Source organism: Neopsephotus bourkii, unplaced genomic scaffold (assembly GCF_033783945.1).
Source record: "Neopsephotus bourkii isolate Nb327-2 ecotype Australia unplaced genomic scaffold, CSIRO-AGI_Nbou_v1 NB_1636, whole genome shotgun sequence".
Classification (NCBI taxonomy): domain Eukaryota; kingdom Metazoa; phylum Chordata; class Aves; order Psittaciformes; family Psittacidae; genus Neopsephotus; species Neopsephotus bourkii.
The window spans coordinates 65,556-92,676 of NW_026902111.1; the positions used below are offsets into that span (position 1 = coordinate 65,556).

Here is a 27,121-nt window from a genome sequence, read left to right on the forward strand (position 1 = left end):
GAACCATCACCGGCAGCAGGGCAAGAGCACGCAGGATGATGGCATGGCCAATGGCACAGGTGAACCAGCACCCATGGGAGGGGAAGGGCAGAGCTTGTGGGGCTCTTGTGGGAGAAAATGCATTTCTGCTAAGATCATAGAATGGTTTGGGTTGGAAAGGACCTTAAGGATCATCTAGTTCCAACTCCCTGCCACGGGCAGGGACACCTTCCACTAGAGCAGGTTGGTCTTGTATTGCCTGGGAATTTCCTCCCTAGGAATTATTTGATTTGTATTGATTTTACTTTTGATAAGATGGGCAGCTCCATAGAGCACACCGGTAGGATCTGCCTGTTGTGAATAATTTCTGTAGCTCCTCTTTGGAGTCTCCCTGACAAAAAAGGCTGCATCCAGCTCCAGCTTTTTAAAAGGATACTGGGACAGCAATGTCACTGATGCCACAGTGAGTGGACTTTTTTCAGGGTTGGGAGCATTTAGTGGAATTAGTGAAAAAGTTTTGGGCTCTTTGCCCCCTGAAGTGGGGAGAGCAGCTGTCTTGAGCACCAGAGAAGGCACAAACCCACCCCTTGAAAGGGGGCTTATTATTGCACCAGAGGGTATTTTTTTTTTAAGGTATTTATGTTTTGTCTTGGGTTTCTCCACAAAGCCATGAATCTTTTGTGGAGCAGGGATTGGGACCTGCTGAGTGCCTGACTGTGAAGCCATAAGCAGCTTATCTGTTTTCCTTCTCTGGCTCTTGTGGAGCTGGCCAAGCAGTGCAGCATCTCCTGCTCCTCTGCACTGCTGCTGCAGGCAGCACTGTTCTTTCTTTTCTTTTTGTCAGAGACATGGAAGAAGAAGCAGAGTGCTTCATTTTGGACAGAAAGAAAAATTTTGTTCAACCCAGAAGGAAGATTTTATTATTTTTTTTTCATGTCATTAGAAAAACATTGACCAATATAATTTTATTTTTGCCAAACCCCATTTTGACACCACCAGATGGGGTCACCATCTGACCCCGTCAAATGGGTTTTGATCCCAAACCCCATCTGATGTCCCCACCCAGAACCACTTCGCAGTTCTGCAAGGGGCTAATGAGGAAACACACATCTAACCACATTTACTGGCTGATGCACCAGTAAAGAGGATCACTACAGCTGCGGCCAGGAAAAAGCGGTGGGTTGTAGTAGTAGGGGATTCTACTTTGAAAGGCACAGAGGCACCCATGTGTTGGCCTGACCCAGTCTCAAGGGAGGTGTGTTGCCTACCAGGGGCTCAGATCAGGGATGTTGTAGAGAGGCTGCCTGGTCTAGTAAGTCCCACTGACTATTACCCACTTCTAGTCGTCCATGTGGGTGCTAGTGATATAGATATCAGTAGCCCAGAGAACATTAAGAAGGACTACAGAGCCCTAGGAGAGGTGGTTAGGGGCTCTGGACCTCAGATAGTTTTTTCATCAATTCTCCAGGATAAAGGAGAGGACCTTAAAAAGCTAGGCGTATTTGCCAGGTTAATAAAAGTTTAGAACAGTGGTGCCATAGTCAGGGGTTTGGGTATCTAGAGCATGGGACTCAATTTGGGAGGTCAGGTCTACTGGAGGCTGGTGGAGCTGGTCTAAAGGGGAAGAGCAGTTTTGGTAGGAGGCTTGCCAGGCTGGTCAAAAAAGCTTTAAACAAGATGTGTTGGGGGAGGGGGGCATCATTTCATACCAACACACTCTAACACATAGGTGCTGTCAGTTGCCAGCACCTATAATAAATGCTCGGAGCAATGGAGAGACATTTCAACTGCTCCAGCCAATGAGCCAGCTTCACTTGGAGCTCAGCTAAGATGCCTCTATACAAACGCCTATAGCATGGGGAACAAACAAGAGGAATTAGAGATGTGTGCACGTCTAAGGGGATATGATATAATAGGTATCACAGAAACATAGTGGGATGGCTCCTATGACTGGAGTGTTGGAATGGAAGGTTACAGGCTCTTTAGAAAAGACAGGCCCAGCAGACGGGGTGGGGGAGTTGCTATTTATGTTAGGGATAGGCTGGAGAGTATGGAACTCTGTCTGGGGACAGGTGAGCAGTCAACAGAGAACTTGTGGGTCAGGGTCAAAGGTAGAACAGCGATGGGGGACATTACTGTGGGGATCTGTTATAGACCACATGATCAGGAGGACTCTGTGGATGAAGCACTCTAGACAGATAGGAACAGTCTCACTCTTGCAGGCCCCTGTCCTCATGGGGGACTTCAACCACCCTGATATCTGTTAGAGGGACGGTAGGGCCCAGCATAAGCAATCCAGGAGGTTCCTCGATTGTGTGGAAGACAACTTCCTTCTGCAAGTAATAGAGGAGCTGACAGGGAGAGGTGCCATACTTGACCTCGTGCTCACCAACAGGGAGGGGCTGGTTGGAAATGTGATGCTTCAGGGAAGCCTTGGCTGTAGCGATCATGAGATGGTCAAGGTTGAGATCCTCAGGACAGTGGGAATACTGTGCAGCAAGCTCACTGCCGTGGACTTCAAGAGAGCAGACTTGGGCCTCTTCAGGAACCTGCTTAGTAAGGCTCCATGGGATATAACTCTAGAGGGCAGGGGGACCCAAGACTGTTGATTGATATTCAAGGATCACCTGCTACAAGCTCAGGAGTGTTGTGTCCCTACTGGAAGGAAATACAGCAAGAGGGCCAGGAGACCTCCTTGGATGGATAAGGAGCTGCTTAGGAAACTTAGAGGGGATAAAAGATTCTTATAAAAGGTGGAAACAAGGATAGGCAGCCTGGGAAGAACACAGGGATGTTCTGCAGGACCAGGTTAGGAAAGCTAAGGCCCAGTCAGAATTAAACTTCGCTAGGGATGTGAAAGATAACAGGAAGGGATTCTATAAGTACATAGCAAATAAAAGACTAGGGACAACGTGGGACCTCCCCAGAAGCTATCAGAACTGGCTACCCTGGATTTGGCAAAGGCTGAGGTTCTTAATGACTTTTTTGCCACTGGCAAATGCTCCAAACACACCTCCCAAGTCTTGGAAAGCAGATGCAGGGACTGTGAGAATGAAGACCTTAGGCTCACTGTAGGACAGGATCAGGTTCTGGACCATCATAAGAACCTGAACTTGCACAAGTCCATGGGACCTGATGAAATCCATCCATGAGTCCCAAAGGAGCTGGCGAATGAAGTTGCTAAGCCCCTGTCCATCATATTTGAAAAATCATGGCAGTCAGGTGAAGTTCCCGACACCTGGAAAAAGGGTAATATAGCCCCCATTTTCAAGAAGAGGAAATTGGAAGACCCGGGAAACTACAGACCAGTCAGTCTCACCTCTGTGCCTGGCAGGATCATGGAGCAGATTCTCCTGGAAGGCATGCTAAGGCACATGAAAAACACCGGTGTGGTTGGTGACAGCCAGCATGGCTTCACTAAAGGGAAATTGTACCTGACCAATTTGGTGGCCTTCTATGATGGGGCTACGGAACTGATGGACAGGGGCAGAGCAGTTGACGTCACCTACCTGGACTTGTGCAAAGCATTCCACATTGTCCCACGTGACATCCTTGTCTCTAAACTGGAGAGACACCAATTTGATAGATGGACCACTCAGTGGATAAAGAACTGGCCAGTTGGCTGCACACAAAGAGTTATGGTCAATGGCTTAATGTCCAGCTGGAGACCAGTAACAAGTGGTGTCCCTCAGGGACTGGTGTTGAAACCGGTCTTGTTTAACATCTTTGTCACTGACATGGACAGTGGGATTGAATGGGCCCTCAGCAAGTTTGCTGATGATGCCAAGCTGTGTGGTTCAGTTGGTATGCTGGAGGGAAGGAATGCCATCCAGAGGGACCTTGACATGCTTGTGAGGTGGGCTGATGCCAACCTCATGAAGTTTAACCATGCCAAGTGTAAGGTCATACACCTGTGTCAGGGCAATCTCAGGCACAGCTACAGGTTGGATAGAGAAGAGATTCATAGCAGCCCTGCAGAGAAGGACTTGGGGGTGCTGGTCAATGAGAAACTTAACATGAGCCGGCAGTATGCGCTCACAGGCCAGAAAGCCAACCGTATCCTGAGCTGCATCAAAAGGAGAGTGACCAGCAGGTCGAAGGAAGTGATCCTGCCCCTCTCCTCTGCTCTTGTGAAACCTCACTTGGAGTATTGTGTACAGTTCTGTTGTCCTCAACATAAGAAGGACATGGAACTGTTGGAACAAGTCCAGAGGAGGGCCACGAGGATGATGAGGGTGCTGGAGCCCCTCCCATATGAAAATAGGCTGAGAAAGTTGGGGCTGTTCAGCCTGGAGAAGAGAAGGCTGCATATAGACCTCATAGCAGCCTTCCAGTATCTGAAGGGGGCCTATCAGGATGCTGGGGAGGGGCTCTGCATTCGGGACTGTAGTGATAGGCCAAGGGATAACAGGTTCAAACTTAAACAGGGTAAGTTTAGGTATAAGGAAGAAGTTCTTTACTGTGAGGGTGGTGAAGCACCGGAATGGGTTGCCCAGGGAAGTTGTGAATGCTCCATCCCTGGCAGTGTTCAAGGCTGGATTCAACAGAGCCTTGGGTGACATGGTTTAGTGTGAGGTGTCCTTGCCCATGGCAGGTGGGTTGGAACTAGATGACCTTAAGGTCCTTTCCAACCCTAACTCTTCTATGATGCTATGATTTTGGGAGGGGGGGAGCAGAAAGCTGATGTGAAATGCTGCCTTTCAGCTCTTGCTCCTGGTCCTGCTTCTTTTCTTGAGGCTGTGACTCGTCTCTGGTTTGTTGCAGTGCTGTACTGAGTGTGATATGTTGTTCTGTTCCCTGTGCTCACCCAGACCTTCCTGGTGCCCTTGCTGTCTGTGGGACACTCCCTCAGGCTGTGGACAGAGGTTTTTGTTCCCGAGTACAACTTGGCTCCTTGGCTTTGGTTTTAAAATATGTTTAAAATATGTCCCAGCCTCAGCCTCCCCAGTGTCTTTATGACTGCTGTCCTTGTCACTTGTTTACCACTCACCGAACCTCTGTGTCTCCAGCAAGTACTGTCGGTGATGATTTTACACTGGAGGATGGGTAGATGAGTATTTTTGGTGGCTGGGATTAATACTGACACCCTTACTTGTGCTCTGTTGGAATGCCTCTAGAAACCATCCTCTTCCTCCTCAGTTTGGTACATTTTGGTGACATTATCATGGCTTTTTTGAGCAGACTGTTGCAAGAACATTCTCCATTATATTTGTCACAGCTGTAATTTCATTGGACAATAAAAGGAGATTATTTCAAGGCATATTTTCTGCACAGCTGCATTGTTTAGCACTAGCTGTGTTCACCTGGAGCCCTTCCTTATCAGGTGAACTTTGGATCAGCTTTTCCCCTGCTTTGTCCAGGACTGAGATCAAACCGATCACAATGTAGGTACCTGGGTCATTCTGCAGGTTCCCTTTGAAGACTGGCACAATGGGATTGAAGCTTCTAAAACTGCCCTTTTCCAAGGCTTGTTAGAAATGAGTATCAGTCGGAGACCTCCTCATCTTAGTCTCATAGGATCCTGGTGGAAGTTGCTGTGAGCCTGCTGACCTGGAAGTCTTCCTCGCCTGTAGGTGCTGCCTGAGGGGATTCTTTAGTTACTCATGCTGTGTACCAAGATTTCTCTGGTGCTGCAGGATGCTGTCCTGCTACCCTCCAGCTGAAAAGCAGAAGTGTCCTGAGCAGTTTGCCTCTTCTACAGTGTTTGTAGTTCTTCAGTCCCCTCTCTGTGGGGGTTTATACTGTTTTGAGTTTTTTTCCTACAATACTTTTAAATAATTGGTCTTGTAGACACAGATACTTCGCTTAGTTTTCTGTTTCTCAGGTCTAACTTGTGGAGCTCCATCTGTATCCCTTACTACTTTGTTACTTGTTGCTGGTTTGGTTTTAATGCTTTTGCTTTGCCACTGAAGCCAGGATGTCTTGTGGCGAAAGTTATCCTCTGCTGGACTGCCAGGTCTCAGGGTTTTGGTTATCTAATAAATGTTCATCAAACAAATTCCCTTTCATTTTTCTGGTCTGCATTTTCTTCCTTATCAGTTTGCTTTGTAATTTCCCTTTGCTTTGTCTCTTCCACTTTCTTTTTCCATAAGCTCAGTGGAATCCAGCAACATTTAGCTCTTACCAGTGCAGCTGACTTGCTGAGCCTGGGCTTCCCTCTGCCTGGGAGGATGCTGCACAAGCAGTTTCTGAGCTCCTGCTTGTACCTGAATTCCCAACAGGCACACAGTGTGTTTGCAAATTGCAGAAGAGATACTGAGCTTTTTTCTTGGAACAAAGGCATTAGCAGTGGTTCCCAGAGGGGTCTGACTGCTGGGTGAAGGAGGTGCTGACACTGCTGTAAGCTGGGAGCATTGCAAGTCCTGTGTTTGAGTGGTTAGTGGTTGCCACCCACCACGGGCTCTGCTTCTAGGGCTGCATGGGTGCAGTAGATTAGCCAGGACCCCATTACCCTTTCTGGGTGCTGACATCTCTGCTCTCTGCCTTTCCAGTGAATGGAGATGCAGTGGGTGCTGCAGATACTGAAGAGGAAAGGCCAGCAGCGGGAGCAAGCGTAGCTGATGGCTCCGTCACTCCTGCTCTTCCTGCCTTGACCAGCTCTGTAGAGGCAGAGGAGACTGCTTCCAGTTCCAGTGCCCTGCCAGCCTGGGCAGTGGTGCTGGCCCTGGATGCTCTGCCCCCTGGGTAAGCTCTGACTTCTGCTTGAGACTTTTGTCCTCTTGAAGGTGCCAGTTCGGGGGGACATGAGCAAACTGGGGCACTGCTGTGTGCTGGAATAATCATAGAATAGCTAGGGTTGGAAAGGACCTTAAGATCATCTAGTTCCAACCCCCTGCCATGGGCAGGGACACCTCACACTAAACCATGTCATCCAAGGCTCTGTCCAACCTGGCCTTGAACACTGCCAGGGATGGAGCATTCACAACTTCCCTGGGCAACCCATTCCAGTGCCTCACCACCCTCACAGGAGGGGGCTATGCTGCACTGGGAGTTGGTGGAAATGATGGTCCTGAGGGTGCCTGTTGGGGCGAGGAGCCCATGGGTATCTCAGGATTGGAGTTTCAGAGGCTCAGGAAGGTTGCAAGCATGGCTTTCTGAGAGACACCAGACATGCATTTACCTGGCCCAGACAAGTGGAAGGGTGGCCCATGTCCTCCCTGTGCCTGTCTCCCTGCAGTGCTCACATGCCAAAAAATTGGGCATGTCAGAGGGGGGAGGAGGATAAAGCTGTGTGCTTTGGGAGATGGCTGGAGAAGAGCAGTGAAGGGGTTGTGAGCCATCCTCCAGGCTGAGCTTGTGGAATTTGTATCTCTGGAGACACCTTAGATTATCACCCTGTGTATCAGTCCTCACTCATAGGACCTGCAGGAGGGAAAGAAAGCAAAAACCCTCTTGCACGTGCTGTCCAAATCTTATGCTCATGCTAGGCTGGCTTGAGTAGCAGCTGACCTGCTCAGTCAAGTGGAGACCATGTACCAAGGTCTTCCCAGATGACGGAGAGCAGAGAATTGAGTCTTTTGAGCTCTCCATGGTGTGAGATCTGCCCTGAGAGCTGCCAGACCAGGTTCTGGATTAATAGGGTTTTGTTAAACACAGATCGCACAAACACACTGTGGCTCTGGGGTGGTGTAAATGAGCTTCTGGGGATCTCTTGAGACTTGATCTAGGGCAGCTGATTTTTGGCTGGCTCACCACACCAGGGTGTTCCTTTGACTAGTGGTTTGGGGCCCAGCTTAGGAGATGGGGATGCAGCTGCCTGGGCTGATAGAGACAGTGATGTCTCAGGCAGAAGGGATGCAGACAAACCCAGGCCACTTCAGCTCTGGCAGCAGTGTACACTGCAGAAAGCCGTGCAGGATAGCCCCTTGCTGGCCTGGCTCCCAGGGGATGGCTGTGCAGAGAGCACTGCAAAGCCTGTGAGTTCTTGCTCTGCCGCTCACAGGAGCAACATCCCCTGCAGAGCTGCCAGTTGCTCCAGCGCTGAAGAGCTGGAAAAAGCTGTCATGTCCTTCCTGCTTTCTGTATGAGCCCTGCCTCAGTCTCCCAGTATCTTCTTTAATCTGTGGGAGCCAAGGACAGCACTTCAGCCTCTTGGAGGGGTGGCAGTTTTTCACACTGCATGCTGGTGGATGTGCTGAGCCCTAACATCCCTGCTCGTGCCAGGCTGAGTGGCTGGGTTCATGTGGGGATTCAGAGCTATTTATTCTGCTCAGATAGCTGTCTCTGAATATCTGTACCAGATGTGGCAGGCACAAAGGCATCTCACACATCTGGGACTCTGGAGGGTGCTGGAAGGTGTTGTGAATAATTCCAGCCCCAACAGAGACCAGAACCTCCTTCACATCCTCCTGGATTGGGCAGAGCCTGCTTCCTTATGGAGCCAGGGAGTGTGTGTGGCACAGGAGCAGCTGATTGCAGCACTCAGGGCCTTTGGTGCAGGATCCTGTTTCTCACATAGGAGCTTCTGAACAGACAAGTAGCAAAAGGGGAGAGGGCAGGAGAGGCGCTGGCTCCTCATCTGGTTCCTGTCAGTGATGATCCTGCATGGGGACAGCCGGCCGTTAGCACATTGTGTGTACACAGCGCTGTTTCACCTGTACAAAGAGGTACATTATGCTGCCTGGCAGAAGGCATGGGGCTGTGGTTTCTTACATAAAGAGGGCATTTTGTTTGGACTACAGGGTTGCCTCAGCAATGCCACTTCACACCGTCCATTGCTCCTGGTATCCACTGCTGGAGCCCTGTGGGCAGCTGGAGGGGAGCAAGTGAGGGCCGACATATCACACGATCCATGCTTGCAGCAGTGGTGCACATGGGTGAGAGCTCCCACCATCTAGTGCTTGCTCACAGTATCACAGTATCACAGTATGTTAGAGATTGGAAGGGACCTCAAAAGATCATCTAGTCCAATCCCCCTGCCGGAGCAGGAACACCTAGATAAGATTACACAGGAACGTGTCCAGGCGGGTTTTGAATGTCTCCAGAGAAGGAGACTCCACAACCTCCCTGGGCAGCCTGTTCCAGTGTTCTGTCACCCTCACTGAGAAGAAGTTTCTTCTCAAGTTTAAGTGGAACCTCTTGTGTTCCAGTTTGTACCCATTGCCCCTTGTCCTATCATTGTTTGCCACTGAGAAGAGCCTGGCTCCATCCTTGTGACACTCCCCCTTTATATATTTATATACACTAATAAGGTCACCCCTCAGTCTCCTCTTCTCCAGACTATAGAGACCCAGCTCCCTCAGTCTTTCCTCATAAGGGAGATGCTCCACTCCCTTAATCATCTTAGTTGCCCTGCGCTGGACTCTCTCCAGCAGGTCCCTGTCCTTCTTAAACTGAGGGGCCCAGAACTGGACACAATATTCCAGATGAGGTCTCACCAGGGCTGAGTAGAGGGGAAGGAGAACCTCTCTCGACCTACTAACCACCCCCCTTCTAATACACCCCAGGATGCCATTGGCCTTCTTGGCCACAAGGGCACAGTGTCGGCTCATGGTCACCCTGTCGTCCACCAGGACCCCCAGGTCCCTCTCCCCTGCACTGCTCTCTAACAGGTCGTTAGAGACGTTCAGGCACTGATCTTCCTTGCTGGTGGCCATGTGGCAGCAGGCATGGGGCAGGAATGCCAGCTGGACTTAGTGTCCCCAGAGGAAAAGCCCGTGGTTGTGTCTCCCCAAACTGCCCCTTGTGGGATGCAGGGAAGCTCAAAAAGGCTGAAGCCAGCTAAGACTGGGCAAGGTGATCTGAGCAAGGCTGGGTGTCCCACCATGTCCCTGTCTCTTAGGCCATTGCTGTGTGCTAGCAATGACAACAGCTCATCCGAGCTTTCTGTTTAACAGTGGTAATTTGCTGTTTGTAGGGCAAAGCAGCCCTCAGCAAACTTACTTTCCAGATCACCAGGGAGCTGCTGACCTGAGGAGCATGTGAGCTTGTCAACTGTTTGTATAGGGTGTGAGATGGGAACAGAGGACATCAATCAGTAGCTGCCACCACCAGCAGCTTTCCCTAGTCCTGCGTGGCTCTTTGCAGTCATGAGGGCACCCAGAGGTGTATCTGAGAGGGGTCCAGAAACTCTCTGTCCTAGAGGAGTCCTCGTGGGATTTCTGGTCTCTAGAACCGCACAAATGGTACCTGGGGGCTTGAGAGTCTCTTGTCATAAAGGACTTCCATGTCTTCAGAGCCATATTGATCACAGAACCTGTTGTTAATAAGTCTGGAGGACCTATCCCCTCCAGTAACAACTGCTGGCACCACCATTTCTGTGTACACAAGGCTGAGGTCCTGTTCATCTCTGAAGCACTGTATGCCAGCATGGATAGAACGGGTGGGATGTCAGGCTGGGGTTGTCTTCACTGTAGGCAGGTGGTGCTGCAGCTTTTAGATCCATCCAAAGAAGGCTGTTGCATACAACTGACCTTGGAAAGATAATGCTTGAAGAGTTTTCGTGAGATACTGACTTCTGCAAAGTCTCATGAGTGGAGTTGTGTCTTGGAGTTTGGGTTGTGAATAGCATTCCTCCACCTGAGCCTTGTGCTGGTGCCAATCTGAAGTGCCTGCAGTGCAAGTCTGGGAAGGGGCTTCCCAAAGCTCTGCCTGAAGTGGGCAGCATTCCAGCCAGTGCACTTCCTCAGCCCTGCCTTCTCCCTGAAGATGCCCAGGGACCTTCTGCTGTCCATCTCATTGGGTGGACATGCTTGTGTCTTCAAGAAGTCCCAGATATGCTGATTTTAGAGATTTTAATCTTTTTTTTTATTGCTGTCCCAGTGCTTTTATGCTTGTGAAGCACTGGGATCATCCTTAGTGATCAGGAAACTTCAGGTGTTTTCCCTCTGACAATGCCCAACGCTGCCCAGGGGTAACCCAGGAAAAGGGGTGGAGAGACAAATACTTCCTGATGCCAGAACAGCACCGGGTAGTGCTGGCTCTGCTCTCACATGCTCACCTCTTTGGGCAGTGTTATGCTTGGCAGTGCCTCACTATCAAAGGTGTACAGGCACAGCAGGTCCTGCCTTGAACTCTTTCCATCAGAGCACGACTGGTGTCCCTAGACCTGTTGTACAGATGAGAAAGACCCAGTGTAGTGACTGGTAGTAGCACCTGCAGATGTTACCTGGTCTCTGCAGATGCATTAAGTTGACAGTGCTTTTGCGAAGCCCATAGGAGTGAAGCCAGAAGCTCTGATTTGGGTTAGACAATCTCTTGGCTTAATCCTGAGCCTGGCATCCATTTTCCCTTCCTGCTTTTGGGGAACTGACTCTTTATCTTGGAGTGCAAGAGTACCTTCTGCCTAGGGCAAGGGTTTCCAGGTTGCCTGCATGGCTGCTGGACTGCTGGGGTCCCCAGCTGATGGCACTCTGCCTGGGCTTGGGAACAAGGCAGAAACTCCCCATTTCTGCCTTCCCACCACTTTTGAGAGTAGTGACAAGGCTGTGATGTGCGTGACCTGTGGTTGTGACTGAGGTCACTGTTTGGTGGCTTCAGAAACTCCCTGAGGAGTTTTGAGGGTGAGCAGGGTTAGTGCGAGCCCGGATGATGGGACATTAGTGCTTACAGCATCTCCTTCACAAGGGCTGCTTTCTGCAAACCCCCATTTGTTGCTGTCACAACAGAAGCTGATATATTAATTTTCTAGAACTTTTTGTGATGATTGAGACTGAAGATTGAATTGGGAGGGATACCTGGGTGAACAGAAGTGTGGCAGGAGAACACTGGATCTGTCAGCAGCTGCCAGCTCACCTCTCTGTTGCAGAATAAAAGCTGACAGGAAAGCTCAGTGATCCATGGAGCTTTTACTTTTTCCAGGGCATACACTTTCATGAATGAATTAAGGCAAAGCATGGTTTCAGTGTAGCCTTGTAAAGCCAGGCCTCCCTATCACACTGGCTCCCCTTAGGGGCCACCTCCCAACCAAGTACCTTGTGGCCATGTGATGTCTTTAAACAATATCTGTCAGCAGTGAGAGGGAGGGCTGCCAAGGAGAAAATTCATCTCCAGCCCAAACTCAAAGGCTTCCCTTTAAAGATGTATTAAGAAAAGCCAAATAAAACTGACATAAAAAACTCACAGGGCATAAAACTGACCCTGTGTGAAATCTTATGCTGACCCTCCTACTTTCTGGAGGAAATGATGAATTTATGCTCCAAATGATACCTGTTTCCAGAAAGCAGGCTGCTGCAAGCACCTCTCTGATTATCTTGATTAGCAATCCAAACAACTGCCATGTAGACCTGCTCTCATTCTTTATTTTAAAGAAAGGTTAGAATGCTGTAGCTAAGCAATGTGAGGAGGTGGGCTTGCAAATCCACTAGCTGCAGCTCTCTGGACATTCTGGGTAATAAGGTGATTATTAATTACAGTCACTGATCTGGGGGGGAGGCTGGGCTACACAACTGCGGTCTGAGCGGATGGGCACATGTGCAAACAGCTTTGCTAGGGAGGCTGCTGGGGCAGGATTTAAGGTAGATGAAAGTGCCTGTGACATCACTTGGTCCTATGTGCAGAAAGGCTCTGGTTCTGGCTGCCCTGCAGATTCAGGGGCTGCAACTGCTGGATCCATGTTGCTTGTTCCAGCTGAACCCTTCACTTCTCCTCTGTGTTTGGGGAGAGGACAGGTGCTATCTTGTCTACCTTGGGTTTGCTTCACATCCTCTCCCAAGGGGTGCTGCTCTCCCCAGCTGGCCCTGGAGCAGGGGACAGATGCCTGGGGAGCCCTGCAGTGGGATGCAGTCACTCTGGCTGGCATTGCAAAAGGCAGTTTATTTTGGGAGCTCCCCCCTCAGACAGAATTTGGGCTCTGGGCTAGCAAATATCAGCTGTCTCATTATTACTTTTTTTTTTCTTGCAGGTGGGAACAGCGAGAGCTGCCTAATGGTAGACAACAAGACCACCACGTGGGAGAGGCCTCTTCCTCCAGGGTGAAGGGCTCTGGAGGCAGCTGGCATCTCAACTAACTTCTTGTAGCAGACACACAGGAGTCTGCAAAAGGGGGGAAGGTGGCAGAAAAGTCTTTTCATTCCTAAAAGGAAATGGGGTGAGATGACCAAGTGTTTACTGGCCTGAAAACACATGCTGTATCCTCAGAAAGGTCTTTTCAGCATTTGTAGAAAGGAAAAGGCCTTCCAATCTGATGGATTTTGACCTCTGTTAGAGGATTATTTTTTTTTAACAGTCCACAGAAATCACTAAACATCTGAGCAGCAGAACAACTACCTGTAGGCAGATCAGGGGGCTGGGCCTTTAGGATGGTATGCCAGCAAAGTCCCCCTGAGGACCAGGAGAAGGGAGAGGGTGGGCCTCATGTCATCTGGAAAAACATGCTTCTAGATGAGGGCTGAGCTCCTGGTGAGCAGAAACATGCATGCTTAGTGTGCCCCAACCTGGAGCTGGACCCTGTGCTCTCTCAGAGGGGCCTCTTACGTTCTCAGCCACACTGGGGTCTGCTTGTGCTTGAGAAGACAATGCTGCTCAGCTCCATGAGACCTGCAGGAAGCACTGTGCAAAACTCATGTCCAGGAGGGCCATGCTTTCATTTGCAGGAGTAAACAGTCTTCAGGTCATAAAGGCTATACACAGCCCTGGGATCCATGTGCTTTTCAGAAGCTTGTTCAATTCTCACTTCTTTGTGCTCTTTTAAGCAGAGAACTCAGTACAGCCAAACTGTTGTTCTCTAGATTGAGTTTGTTCAGGGCTGGAATGACTGAAGTGTGCTTTAACCACCAATGTAATGTGTGAAAGTGAAATACAAACCTGTCCTGTTCTTTTCCATGGGAGCCTTCAGGTTCCTGTGGGCACACATTACCTTTAGTTAAGCTGTGATCTCTGCAGCTGCTTTCTGATCCTGCAACAGCTTTAAATGTCTGGTGTTAAAAGAGGGAGGCTGTTACCTGGAAAGGTAGGTTTAGGAGTACCCCACATATGTTCTTTCCTTTCTGTGCAGGTTTCCAAGCCAGTGCCTTGCCTTTGTCGGAGGTCAGCTGTCTTGGAAGAATGCTTATGGCATCCTGGTGTGAACTTGGCTAGTGTGTAGGCATCCCATCTAGGTTTCATGTGCCTTGCACAAGACTTACTTGTATTTTATATTTCCTTCTGGTGGATCTTTGCCCAGAAGAGCCCTTTCAGCTGTGAAACTGGTGGTTGTTCTGGAAATGGGAATGGACCCCTCATGTTAAAGGGTATCTTAGTCTTGTGAGAGGAGCCAGAGAGCAAGTGTCTGAAGTCAGCCTGTAGTGTCAGAGCACAGTGAAAAGTCATGGTCTCCATAGTTGGACATCTGGGTCCAGGCAGCTCTTGGGTCTTCCTCTCTTGGAGAACTATGAGCTGCTTCTCTCACCTGTATTTCCAAGGGGCAGAACTCAACCACAAATCCTCTGCTGAGTCCCTGCATGAGGAACATGAGGGGAGCGTGGCAGCTGGGGAAGTGGCTTGTAACCCCATGCTTCTCTCAGTTGTGCTTTCAGCACATTCTGGGGCAGCAGCTGGATGTTCTCAAGATGCTGTTGAGTATCTGGGGCCCCAGGGGCAGCCCTCAGACAAGGGTAATGGGAGGGTTCCTCTGTGTGCCACCATGGTCTGTGCCTTCTGCTGTGCCTCCTGCTGTGCCTCCTGCCCTCTTTGGGGGTTCTTTCTTCTGCCTTCACACTAGCATTTGTACTGAGTTGACATATGGCAGCTGGAAGCATCTGCCAGCAAGACCCACCAAGCTGTCTGAGGACAAACAGTGACATCTTCCTCTGGTGCTTCCAGGTGGGAGAAACGTGTGGATCCTCAAGGTAGGTATTACTACGTAGACCACAACAGCCAGACCACCACATGGCAATGCCCCACGGCTGAATATGTCAGGAACTATGAGCAGTGGCAGTCCCAGCAAAACCAGCTCCAAGGAGCCATGCAGCACTTCAGCCAAATATTCTTGTATCAGGTGAGAGCTAGGGTGGTGGTGGTGTCAGGGATCTCATCCGGTTCACCCACCAGTCTCACCTGGGAGACATGGAGTGTGGGGAGGTGCTTGCTTGCTGAGCTGTGTTAGAGCCCACAAGCTCCTCTGCATGTGGAGAACTGCCTGGGAGTAACTTTATTTTATAAAACAGCTTGCATGGCCCTGAAGGGTGGTGGGAGGTGTCCTTAGCATCCTGTCCCCAGTGTCCCTGAAGGGTAAAGCATGGCTGGGCACATGCTTTCTCTCATGGCTCCTGTCAGGCAAGCCTTGCTGCTGACCTGCAAGGCTTATAGAACTTGCTGTGTGCTGTAGGAACTGGGCATGTGCTGAGGAAGCCATGGGAGCCTGGTCTGTAGCAGGAGGGGAGGCTCTTGGGGATGAGTTTATCCTGCCCCAAGTCTCCATTGGGCTGAGGACAGCGTGGTTGGGTCCTGGGTGGCAGCAGGAGTCAGCAGCAGTAGCTGCAGACCCAATGTACAAATGATGACATGGTGAGGGCTGCAAGAGCCAGTGGACCAGAGAGTGCAGGGAACAAGCACTTGCTGGGCTTGGTGAGCTTGCTTCTGTTTTTTCTGCTTCCCCTGGTTTCTGGTGTGGGCTGAGTAGTTGTGCTTCCTTGCTCAGGGAATGGACTTTCAACTACTGCAGAGCAGTAGCTTCTGGGCAGAGACCACTCTTGTCCTGGCCTTGCCTTTGCTGCTGGAGCTGGGACCTGGCTTCCAGTGGTGTTGAGCACCCTCTGATAACTGGGACAGTGCTGGTGGCAGTTGTGCTGCAGTGTGAGCAATGCTTGGGAAAGAGCCAGGCTGGAGCATTTCTGCCTCCCAGAGCAGTGATGTCCCAGTGCTGTCCATTGTCAGCTGGGTGAAAAACATGGCTCTTGCCAGGAGGCAGGAGGTCTGCAGGGCAACTGTGGGGTGAAGGTGGGCAGAGCAGAGTGACCAGCTTCTCCCCGATGCTTATCTCATCTTGGAGAAAGCCAGGAGGTGGCATGTCCAAGCAATGCTGGTGTGAGCTCTCTGCTACAGTGAGGAGCTCGGATGCTCTTTGGGAGGGGGTGCAGCCAGAGCAGTTGTGCAAAGTCCATTCTGCTTGAGGCACAACTGGGGGTGCAGGAATCTGCTCTGCCCCTCTCTTCCCCCTGCATGTCTCTCCTGGACAACGCACCAGCCCTTCCAAGCCTTGCAGCAGGAGCTGGATCGCCACAGCTCTGCTGCCCACTGCCAGCCTGTGCTCCTCAGCATAGGAGGGGGCTTCCACTGGAGGCTGAACAGGGCTCCAGGCCTGTTGCTTGCTCCCATCTCCAGCAGCGCCAGCCTTGGAGCTGCTCCAGTGCTGTGCAACTCGCCCTGGCCAAGCTCCACGGAGAGCAGAGGGAGGGACTTGTGCTTCAAATTTAGCCTGATGTAACAGTTGTACCTTTCTTTGTCAAGCTCTCTGCTGCCAGCAGTGATGTCTCCTTTGCCTCCTTCCCCAAGGGGCTTTCTGCTTTTCTTTGCCATCCCATCTCCAGCATCCACCTACCCTCCTTGCTGGGAGAGGAAGGTGGGGAGGTGATGGATGAGCAGTGCTGCAGCCCTGGGCAATTCAGAGCTATCTCCATGCAGCCCCTGGGGGAAGCCACAGTTTATGGGGGGCCAGGGTGCAGCCAGGGACTACTCTGACACCTCAGTGCTGCAGGGCTCCCCAGGCTGTGCCTGCATGCAGCATCCCTTGCACCAAGTGATCTTGTTGGCACAAGGGGCCAGGTTGTTCCCAGAGGATGTGGAGAGCTGCAGGAGGGATGGCTCCCCAGACCTCTGCCCCAGGCTCTTGTGTCCCTGCCCTGTTACCTTTAATTAGCTGGTTTTAGGTCACAGTGAGGTGATACCGCTGGATGTGGCTCAGCTGTGGCTCTTTCTGGCCTGTCTGGGTAGGGAGAGAGTGGAGACTGCCCCACACCATGCTGAAGCAGTGACTCCTGTGCTCAGTCCTGGCATGTGGGTACCAGAGATGACACTCAGAGAGGCACAGACTGTGCCAGCCCCATCCCTGTCGTCCCCCAGGACATCTCTGGGGTGTTGGGCTGAGTGCTGGTTGCTTGTCTCAGAGTGGGGGGCCCTGGCATTTCCTGAACCCAGGCTACCTCTGATCCCCAGCCCAGTGCTGAGGGCTGGGACGTGGCCTCTCTCTGGCAGCTGGGTTTCAAGAGGTACAGTGAAAATGCCTTTTTGGTAACAATGAGTTTCTTATTTATCTGTTAAAAGCACTTGCAGGCCTCCTCCTCCCTGGACCCCCAACTGTCGGGGCTGTGCATCCATCCCCAGGGACCTCCATTGGAGCTGGAGATGGGGGGCTCAGTTATGGGGCAGCACTCCAGCCTGCTCCCTCTGTCCCAGGGCATCCTCCGGTTCAGGCTGGGTGATGGCCACTGGCTCTGCCTGCCCTGGGGAAGAAGAAAGGTTCTTTGTGCAGTGGCTCCCAACCTGCCGGGGGGGGGTGGCAGTGCGCGGAGCTGTCCATCTGCGCAGTATGAATGTAGCCTCAGTGCAAGGGCATCCTGCACCCTGCTCAGGAGGAGGGGGACGCCAGCCTGCCAGGAAGTGCTGGGCGTGGACTGGGCTTGTGGGAATGATTCCATTGGAGAGGCCTGCGATATTCCCCCCCTTGTGTGTAGTTGTTGGAGGAGGCTGGAGGTGTATCTGCTGGGGACAGGCGGCGGGAGCCGTGCACATCCGGACCGTGCCATACTGTCCCACTTCCCTCTGTGCGGCACAGCCCCTGCCACACCAAACCCTTGGCTGCCACAGCCTCTGTTTAGTTTGTGCTTTTTTTTTTTTTTTTGGTGTGTGTGTGTGTGTGTGTTTTGTTTTGTTTTTTTGTTGTGTTTTTTTTTTTTGAGGGGGGTGTTTTGTTTTGTTTTTCGGGGTTTTTTTTTGTTTTTTTTTTTTAGTTCTCTGGGAGCTGCAGGCCAAGGGGAGGCAAGTGGGAGCCGGGCTATTTGGCTTACTGCTGCAATCCACTCTTCCCAGGCGTCCTGCCCTGGTTTAATTTTGTGGTTTTGCTCTCTCTATTGTCTCTAGTCATCCAGTGCTCCGTCTGACAGTGATCCTCTCGGTCCCCATTCTCCTGGCTGGGGTAAGTACTGAGCCACCTCACCTGCCTGCCACCACACTCCCCGCACAGCCTCGACGAGGACACTCCTGTCACCCAGAGCAGGACCCTGGGAGCACAGGGTGGTGCTGTCAGCAGCTCTTGCACTCCCATCCCTGGTGTTAATGGGAATGGTGGCTGGGGAGCCAGTGTTCCCTGTGCTCTGCTGCATGTGGGGCTGAGCCTGCCTGTGATTATCATGATCTCTGATTTGAAATCCAGCTTTTTTTCCTTTTTTCCCCTTTTCCTGGAGGAGTTCCCAGTTTCTTTCAGCTACTGAATGCAGAAATGTTTGTGGTTGTTCTTTGGACTGGGGGAGAGGTTGGGGATCCAACTCCTCTCTTGTCCCCAGACCTCTCCTCTGCTGAGCAGGGTTCCATCCCACTGCTCTACGTGCCTCCCGGGATGCTCTATCTCAATCCACAGTGAGGCTGGGAGATGGCAGGAGCATGGCTGGCTGTCATGCCCCCATGGTCCAAGCATTGTGTGCCAGAAGGTTTTGATAAATCCCTGTGCCATCCTCAGGGAAGAGAGGCCCCCTCCATGGCGAGAGCATCCCTGAAGAGGGCAGGCTGAGATGCTCGTGGGTGCAGATGGGCTGTGCTGTGCCAGGCAGGAGAGGGGTTAAAACTGTGGGGAGCTTGGAGCAGGACAGAGGAGGCTCAAGGCTGCTAAGAGGGGGTCTCTAAGGGCAGGGTCTCTATGGGGACAATGCTGGAGCCTTTGCTGTCATGCTGGGTGATCCACCTCCTGCTTTGGAGATGAAAGGGGCCCTGTCCACAGTTTCAGCTGGGCAGACTGGGGGAAGGCACAGCTCTTGCATGGATTGAGCTCCCAGGATGGATGCAGTCCCAGTCATCATACATGGGGTCTGCCAGAACCATGGTGTGTGAGCTGCTTCCCACAGTCTGGGGGTGAGATGGGGTGAGGGGGGGCTGTGGTGGCTGGGAGGTGACAGGGCAGTGTGTGTGCAGGGTGTCCCAGCCGGCATGGAGCAGGGCCCTGCATGCTGGGAGTGATGCAGGCACATGGAGGGAGGAGGTGTGTTGTGTGGGGCACATATGTTGTGGGGAGGCGGCGGGTGGGCACAGGGGGTGGCTGTTGAGAGGAAGAGTGGGGTTGTTTGCGGGCATGCAGACAGGGTGAGAAGGGCTATGCACTGTGGGTGCAGGCACCCAGGGGCTGGTGGGGTGGGGAGCAGGTGCAGGATTATCAGCAGGTCAGGGCACATGGTGCCCAGACGTGGCTGGGAGGCTCTTGCTCTTCAGAATGTGAAAATGGTGTTGGAAGCATGTGTTGGGAAGGGGGTGAGGATGCAGGCATGGAGGGGGTTCGAGCAGTGGTTCTGGGGTGAGTGGCAGGATTGTTTTATGCTTGTGTGCAGCAGAGGAGGGGGATTGGTGCACTAGCAGTACAGCCAGGCAGGGAGCTCAAATGTGTTTGAGGAAGCACCTGCATATCCACAGGGAGGGCTACTGGGCTTGTGGAGTGCTGCGTGTCTGAAGGAGGATGCGTGTGCCACCTGTCCAGCGAGGTGCATGGCCAAGCATGCCTCCTGTGCCAGCCTGGCAGCATGTTGGCAGGGCTGGCCTCTGCCATGGTACCTCCCACTTGCTGGCCTTCCCTGGAGGTGTGTCAGCTTCTGCACTAGAAGAAATGTAGGGCCTTTTCCAAATGAGCAGGGGTAGTGCTGGTGGAGAGGTGGGACAGAGGAGCTGACAAACTTCTCATGAGCTGGGAAGGGGAGGGCTGTTCTCTAGACTGTGGGTCAGCACTGGCCAGGGTGCTCCAGCTAACACTTCCTCTCCTTTTTCTCTTAGAGAAGAGACAGGACAGTGGGTGAGTGTATTACATGAAACACAACACAGGACCACCCAGTGGGAAGACCTTTGCACGCAGGGGTAGGCAGCCTGTGGGGGAGCAGGGAGGATGCTTGTGGTTTTGGAAGGTTCATGCAATAGGCTACTGGATGCCAAGAGCTGTTCATGAAGGGGACTGAGCAGGCTGCAGTGCTGGAAAGCAAAGAGCACCAAGAACTGCAGGCAACGAGCAGGCATTGCTGGAGCTCCTGAGGGTGGGATGCTGCAGTCTTTGGCATTGTGGAGCAGCTCTCCAGCTTGCAGGAGCTAAGGGTGGAGATGAGGAAGTCATAGGGAAGACTGCAGGTTTTTCTGGGCAGAAAGAGGTGCTTTATCCTTGCCTTGTTGCCTTCCTTCAGGGCTCTTCTTGGGCTCCTGAGAGCTTTGGGGCAGTGGTTCTCTAGCTGAGGACCTTGCCCAGGCCTCCACTGAGGCTGCCTCTCCCACAGACAGGGAGTGAAGCTGTAGCTTGCAGGCAGGTGCTCGCTAATCCCATACTGTGAATTCCTTCTTTGTCTAGCACAGCACTGAGCTGCAAATTGAAGGTTGTCCCCAAGGGCAATAATTTGGAGGGCCGCAGTTGAGGGTGAGATGCCTGAGGTGCCTGCCTGTTGACCCCTTCCTTGTTGGCATGATGATCCAGGAGCCACCACTGCCACCCAGCTGGGAGATGAAGTACACGAATTAGGGTGTGTGCTACTTTGTGGACCATAACACTTGCACCACGACCTTCAAGGACCCACGCCCTGGATGCGAGTCTGGGTAAGTGCTTCCGGGCTGAGCTCCTCACCCTGCAGCCTGGCTGCACAATGGGAGCTGGGGCTTGGGCTGTCTGCTTGCAGCTCGTGTCTTCCTGTGGTCGTGACACAAAATAGGGAAAGTGGGTCAGCTTTGTTGCAAAGACACTGAACAGTGGGTTTAGGGGCTCACATCTGGCTCTCACAGAGGAGAGCTGCACCCCAGAGATCTTCCTTCTGCCCGGCAGGCGATGAGGATGCTGGGGTCAGGCAGCTTGTGCCAGGCAGCTCAGGATGCTGAGCCAAGGCCCATGCTGTTTTTGCAGGAGCAAGCAGGGTGGCTCCCCAGTGGCATATGACCAGAGCTTTTGCTGGAAGTGCCACCAGTTCCACTTCCTTTGCCATGTGAGTAGTGGCCAGAGGGCCCTAGCAGCTCAGAGCTGCTGTGCTGGATGGGTATGTGGATGACCTGACCCCATGGGCCGATGTGGATCAGAGGAGCCAATGTGCCAGCCTGCACAAAGCCTTGTGTACTGTCTTGCTTGCAGTTGAATGCATTGCCTAGCCATGTGAAGATCAGCGTGTCCTGACAGATGCTCTTTGAGGAGTCCTTCCAGCAGGTGAGGAAGTGCTTGGGGCTGCAGTGCCTGGGGAGGTGTGGAGTCAGCCCTTGCACCAGCTCGCGGTGACTCTTCCCCTTGCTTCTCCCTAGATCATGAACATGAAGTTGTACGACCTGTGGCGCTGCCTGTACATCATCATGCGGGGAGAGGACTGGACTACAGTGGCATGGCAGGCACAGGAGTCTGTCTGGCAGCTGTCCCAGGTCCCCAGCCTTTCTGCAGCACCTGCTTGGGCAGAGGATCCTAAGGGTGTTCAAATGGGAAACAGTGAGTTTTAGGAATGGTGGGACACCCTGAAAGCATTGCACTGGCCTGTCCTTGGCACAGAGAGGACTGGGGGACCCAGTTTGAGCTGTCCTGCTGCCCTCGGGATAAGGGGTGATGGGTGAAGTGGCTTCTTCTCCCCGCAGCCAACAGGCCCTGTGTTTCCTGGGACAACTGGTGTGTGCCAGGTGTGGTGCCTGCCCCAAGGATGGCATTACTACACAGCATGGGCTGCATCTTGGTTGGAGGAGGGTCCTGTGCCCCCATGAGGCCCCACCAGCTCACTCAGGGTGTTCGCCTTGGTGCTGGGCTATCACTTCTCCCGCCTGCTGCCATCCCAGCACTCGTGCTGCTGTGCTCTTGCCCACTCCTCCTTTGTGGTGCCGCTGCCCCGGCTCTGGTGCAGGAGCTCCTGCTCTTCACCTCTCTCTGTGTCCTGCCAGTGGTTTTACCCTATGGTAGGTTACGTCATGCTGTTCTACCACAGGGTAGAACCACGGACGGGATGCCGGGGCTGCGTCTGAGGACTCCTGTCTCCCTGCATGGCTGGGGGAGCAGAGCCAGGATGACTCCCATTCTGCACTGCTTTGAGCTCAGGGTGGAGCTCCCAGGGGAGCCTGTGTGGAGAGACTCAGGACAGGTGTGCACAGTAGTATGTGTGTGTATATGTATGACAGCCTGGGTGGGACTGAGCCACATGATGCCTGCTGGGACCCCCAGTTCTCCAAGTGAGGCCTCTGGCAAACTAGAACATCTGTTGCTGATGTCTCCAGAAGTGCTTCACAAACCACACACGGCACCCCTGGGGCAGAGGACACCCTCACAAAGTCACACCAGCATCCAATACCTGCAGTAGCACCCTGTGGAGATGGGGACCTAGTTTGTGCAGGGTGTGCTGTGGAGGCACAGGGCTGTCCACTGCTGGGGCACAGCTCCTGGGTGCCCAGGCTCCTCGAGCTGCTAGTCACGGTGCTCCCTCTTCCTCTTGCCCCAGGGAATGGTTCTTCCTCCTGTCCCACGAGGTGCTCAACCCCATGTATTGCCTCTTTGAATATGCTGGCAAGAACAACTACTGCCTGCATATCAACCCTGTGTGGAGACAGTGTTCTCACAGGAGAATGCATAATTGGTACATAAACTGAATAATCCTGAAATATACAGCAAGGCTGTGAGAGGCCCAAGGAAGCTTAAGCAAGCAAGATAAGAAGAAGCTGTAATTCACTGAGTTAATGAGAACTGTGGGCTGTTGGCAAGCTTTCGAGGTCAAGTTCTCACACCTCTGCTTAACCAATTGTGTGTTAGTCGCTAAGGGTCTTCAAGACATGTATCCAATCATAATATGCCAAATCACTGTAAGTGCATGTAAGAAATGGTATATAAGGAGTTAAAGCTTTGTAATAAATTGGCATTCGCTGATCACATTGATCATTCCTGCGTTGTCCGTGACTCCCGCGTTGACAACCCTGCCTCCTCCATCAACCCTGACCACCTCACCTAATTCCACTTCATCCGCCACTTCATCGCCATGGGTAAGAGCTCAGGGCGATAGGCGAGAGTGGTTAGGGAGGCACTGGGGGGAAAGATGCTTCATTCATGTGCCCCCATGGAGCAGGGGCCTTGCGGGGGACAGGGTGGTCAGTGGGGCAGCCTGCCATGGCTGTTCTCAGCTTGGTGGCATCGCCCTCCTTAAGCCTTTCTTGCTCAGGTATGGGTCTATGAGAGATGGGCCATTGAGAGCGTGTGGTGGGGAAGGCTGTGGAGTGATGTATTTTAAATCCAAGGAATGGCTGTGGAGCCAGAGGGGACCTGGTTGGCTCCAGGGTGGCTGGTGGCTTCAGGTCTTTGGTTATTACCCCAGGTGCTGTTTGGTCTGCAGCTCCAGGGACTAGTTTTAGCCCCAGTAGTGTGAGATTTTCCAGCTGCCCAAGCCCCAGAGTGGCTCCTCCCATTCATCTCCCATTCCCCAAGGCCAATGTGCTATGGGTTGCCTGGCCCAGGGCTGGCAGGGGTTTCCTGAGCTTGGGGAAGGGTCCCTGGCCCACAGCCCTGCAAGGCGTGCACAGGAGGTAGCTGCGAGCTGCTCTGGACTTTGATCTGCCCTACCCTGTGCCTTGCAGGATACCAATAAAACCCCAGACTATTACTCACCCCTGGGCTGTTCTAGACAAGTGTCTGCATTATTTTTGGCTGCCTTTGCCTTGGAGCTCCTAGAAGCCAAGGATTCAGGGAAGCTGCAGCACAGCTCTGTTTAAACAAGTGCTCTTAATAGAACTGTGAGGGGAGAAGGAGATGTGGTGGAATTTGTGGTGGGGAGGGGAGAAGGGCTGTGAGCACACCTGTGCTGTGCAAGCTGCCCCTGGGCAATACTGCCAGGGGGAGCCCAGTTTGCCAGCTGGGAGTGAGTGCTGAAGCTCTGGGACCTTGTGAGTGATTCCCTTTTGCTCTGTGGCTGCCCCAGTGGTGGAGCATCATCTTGCCTTACCCATCTGTCCTGGCATCCCCTGTGACCTGGTGTCGCTTTCCCACTGCAGGCTCTGTATCATGGGAAGTTCATCGATAATGGCTTCATGCTGCCCTTCTACAAGCAGATGATGAGCAAGTGGCCCACACTGAAGGACCTGGAATCCATCAACCCTGGGTTTTACAACTCCATTGTCTGGACCAAGTGTGTCTCGTGCTCCTTCTTGGACCCAACCTGTTCTGCTGTGGGGAGGCAGTGCTCCTCATGGCCCCTTGCTGCTGCCAGGTGCCTCTGTCAGAAGTCACATCCCGGTGTTCCCCTACAGGGAGAACAGTCTGGAGGAGTGTGGCCTGGAGCTGTACTTCATCCATACTTCATGGAGATCCTGGGCAAGATGACCACCCATGTGCTAAAGGAGGGTGGTGAGAGCATCCAGGTGACAGAGGAGAACGAGGAGGAGTACATCATGTGAGTGGTTGTCCTGAGGCCCTCGACAGGCCATACCCTCACTGGATGCAGGGCAGTTCTGGGGTTGGGAATACAGGGCTTGGGATGTGGCCGCCTTCCCAGGCTACATGGCCTGTGACAAGTATGGGCTGGTGTTGGCTGGACTCCGCTGCGGTCTGGCTTACTGCTGGCTGGGCAGTTGCCAGTACTTTCAGGAAAGAGGACTGGAGAGAGAGGTTGAGACTTCTCTCCCTGTCCCATGGCTGCTCACCCTGCCTGTCTGCTGCTAGGCTGGCTGGGGGCTGCCAGGGCCATCTCCTGATAAGGCTCCAGCCAGGGGACATGGTTTGTACCCCTCAATCTCCTGAAGGCTGCTGGTCTGTGCTCAGGGTTGTCTGCTGCTCATGGGTTCAGAAGCAGAGAGACAAACCCACTAGTGGGGATCCCTGGTGATTTGCAGGAGCCCCTCTCCTACTCCCCATGCACCCCTACAGGTCCCAGGGCCCTCCTTGCTGGCAGGAGGGATGGTGATGGTTCCCCACGCTGCTGGCTACCTGCCGACTGCCATCTGCCTCCCTAGGCTGTTGACGGACTGGAGGTTCATGTAGGGTATGGAGGAGCAGACCAAGGTTTTCCTTGATGGCTTCAATGAGGTGGTGCCGCTGAGGTGGCTGCGGTACTTCAACGAGAAGGAACTGGAGGTAAGCTGGTGCCTGTGCTGGAATGGGGGACATGGAGGTTCTGGTGCTTCTCAGCTGCAGGCTGCCTGGGAATGACACATAGTGATGGGCTCCATTCACAGCCTCTGCCACTTGGCTCTGCTGATGGGGAGGTGGTTGGGTCTGTGGGGTGGCTTGTTGGGTCCGTTAGCAAGAAAACATCTCATAAGAGGCAAGGAATTCCTCCAGACAGCTCTTGCCCAGTGCTGAAGCCTGTGCCTTGTGAAGTCTGGCACTGGAGGAGTCAGTGCTCTGAGTGTGGGTGCAAGGCCCTGCTTCTGTCCCCAGCTGATGCTATGCGGCATGCAGGAGGTTGACATAAATGACTGGCAGAAAAATGCCATCTACCAGCATTACACCAAGAACAGCAAACAGATCCAGTGGTTCTGGCAGGTCAGTCCCAGTGCCAGCAGCATCTCTGACCCACTCCACAGCCCTAGGATCATCCTTTGCCCATGGCCTAGGACAGGCACCCTTGCAGGCTGTCAGGAAGAACAATATGCAACCATGAGCACATGTTCAGCAAGTAGCATTTGGCTGTGGCTGGCAGAGGCCCTGGTGCCACTGCTGAGGACAGCAGGCAGCTCTTAGTGGTCAGTGTGCTTCTTGGGCACGATGGGCATCTTGGGCAAGATGACAGAAGGGGGTGATATGTAATAAAACTGCACTGGCTTGGGCAGTGCTGCTCTGTGCTGGCCAGAAAAGAAGGGGGTTAGAAATGGCTCTGAAGGAGGGAAAGGCTGGGCAGAGCTGCTCTCTTCAGACCCTTTGGGATGCACTCTTATCTGAGGATGCAAGAATGGAGGTGAAGACTGGACCACCCTGGGCTGTGTCCCAGGGTGTGGGGTAAGTCATGGCAGGAGCCACGCTGCAGGATGGTGCCCCAGGCCTGGCTGAGCTGCAGGCTTGACAGGGATCCCACTCTCCTGCTGTGTCCTTGTCGTAGGTGGTTAGAGATGGACAACGAGAAGAGGATCTGGCTGTTGCAGTTCATAATGGGGATGTGCTGCCTGCCTGTTGGGGGGTTTGCAGAGCCCAGGGGGTCTTGGGGAGCTGAGCAGGGGCAGTGGCCAGGTGTGGGGCTGGTGGTGGGACCTGGCTGTCCATGTGTTCACAGAGTGCAAGGCAGCCCTCAGCAGTGAAGCAGCTGTGACATCTGAGCATGGTGATTTCATCTGGTAGCATGCTGTACCCAGACACATTCCTTAGCCATGAACCATGCCGCCAGAGTTAACTTTGTCAGTCCAGTTTGTAATCCCATTTTGAATGAGATTTGATTTTTTGTACTTCATTTTGATTTCTGTGTGATGAAACCCCCTTTACAGAAAACCACAGTTGTGGCATTATTCTGCTCTCATCCTTTAATTTGCTGCTTTTTGGGGCCTGTACCAGCCTTTCCCTTACTTTCCTAGAATTGGTGTTGAGCTAACTTAACCCACTTGTTTATTTTTCTTGCTGGCAAATAAGGTTTTTCCAGCCCCCTGGAACCTCTCCAGCATTTACTATCAATCAGTTAAAAAGTGACCTCAGTAACTCAGACTTCCTGAGCAAGGTCCTTTCAAACTCTCAGATGGACCTGCTCAATCTTGCGGGTCCATGGATAAATATGTTTTAGCACTTGCTGTTTGTCTTGTTTGGAAGCCATGCTGTTCCCTCTCTGTGCTGCCAATATGCTTGTCAGCTTTTTCCTTTCTTCTTTATTGTATGTTCTCTCTGAAGGGGTCAGAACAGGCAGTCCTGCTATGAATTTATGCCCTGATGTATCTCTAGGATCATAAGGGGGTGTGACAGTGCAGTCAGCTAATAGTGTGTCAAAGGGTTTTCTTTTCAGCTTCTCAACATGTTATGAGATTTGCTGTGCTCATAATTAACAGGCAGCAATGGGCCTCAGAAATTCTGCATCAATAAAGTTGGCAAAGAGATGTGGCTGCCTTGGAGCCATACATGGTAAGTCATTTCTCCTCAGCT

At 52.5% G+C, this 27,121-nt stretch overlaps 1 pseudogene; it reads left to right on the forward strand.

Annotated features, from left to right (window-relative positions):
- LOC133223416 (NEDD4-like E3 ubiquitin-protein ligase WWP2) overlaps window positions 1-26,185 on the forward strand; it is a 32,835-nt pseudogene extending 6,650 nt beyond the window's left edge.
- The last annotated feature ends 936 nt before the right edge of the window (window positions 26,186-27,121 follow it).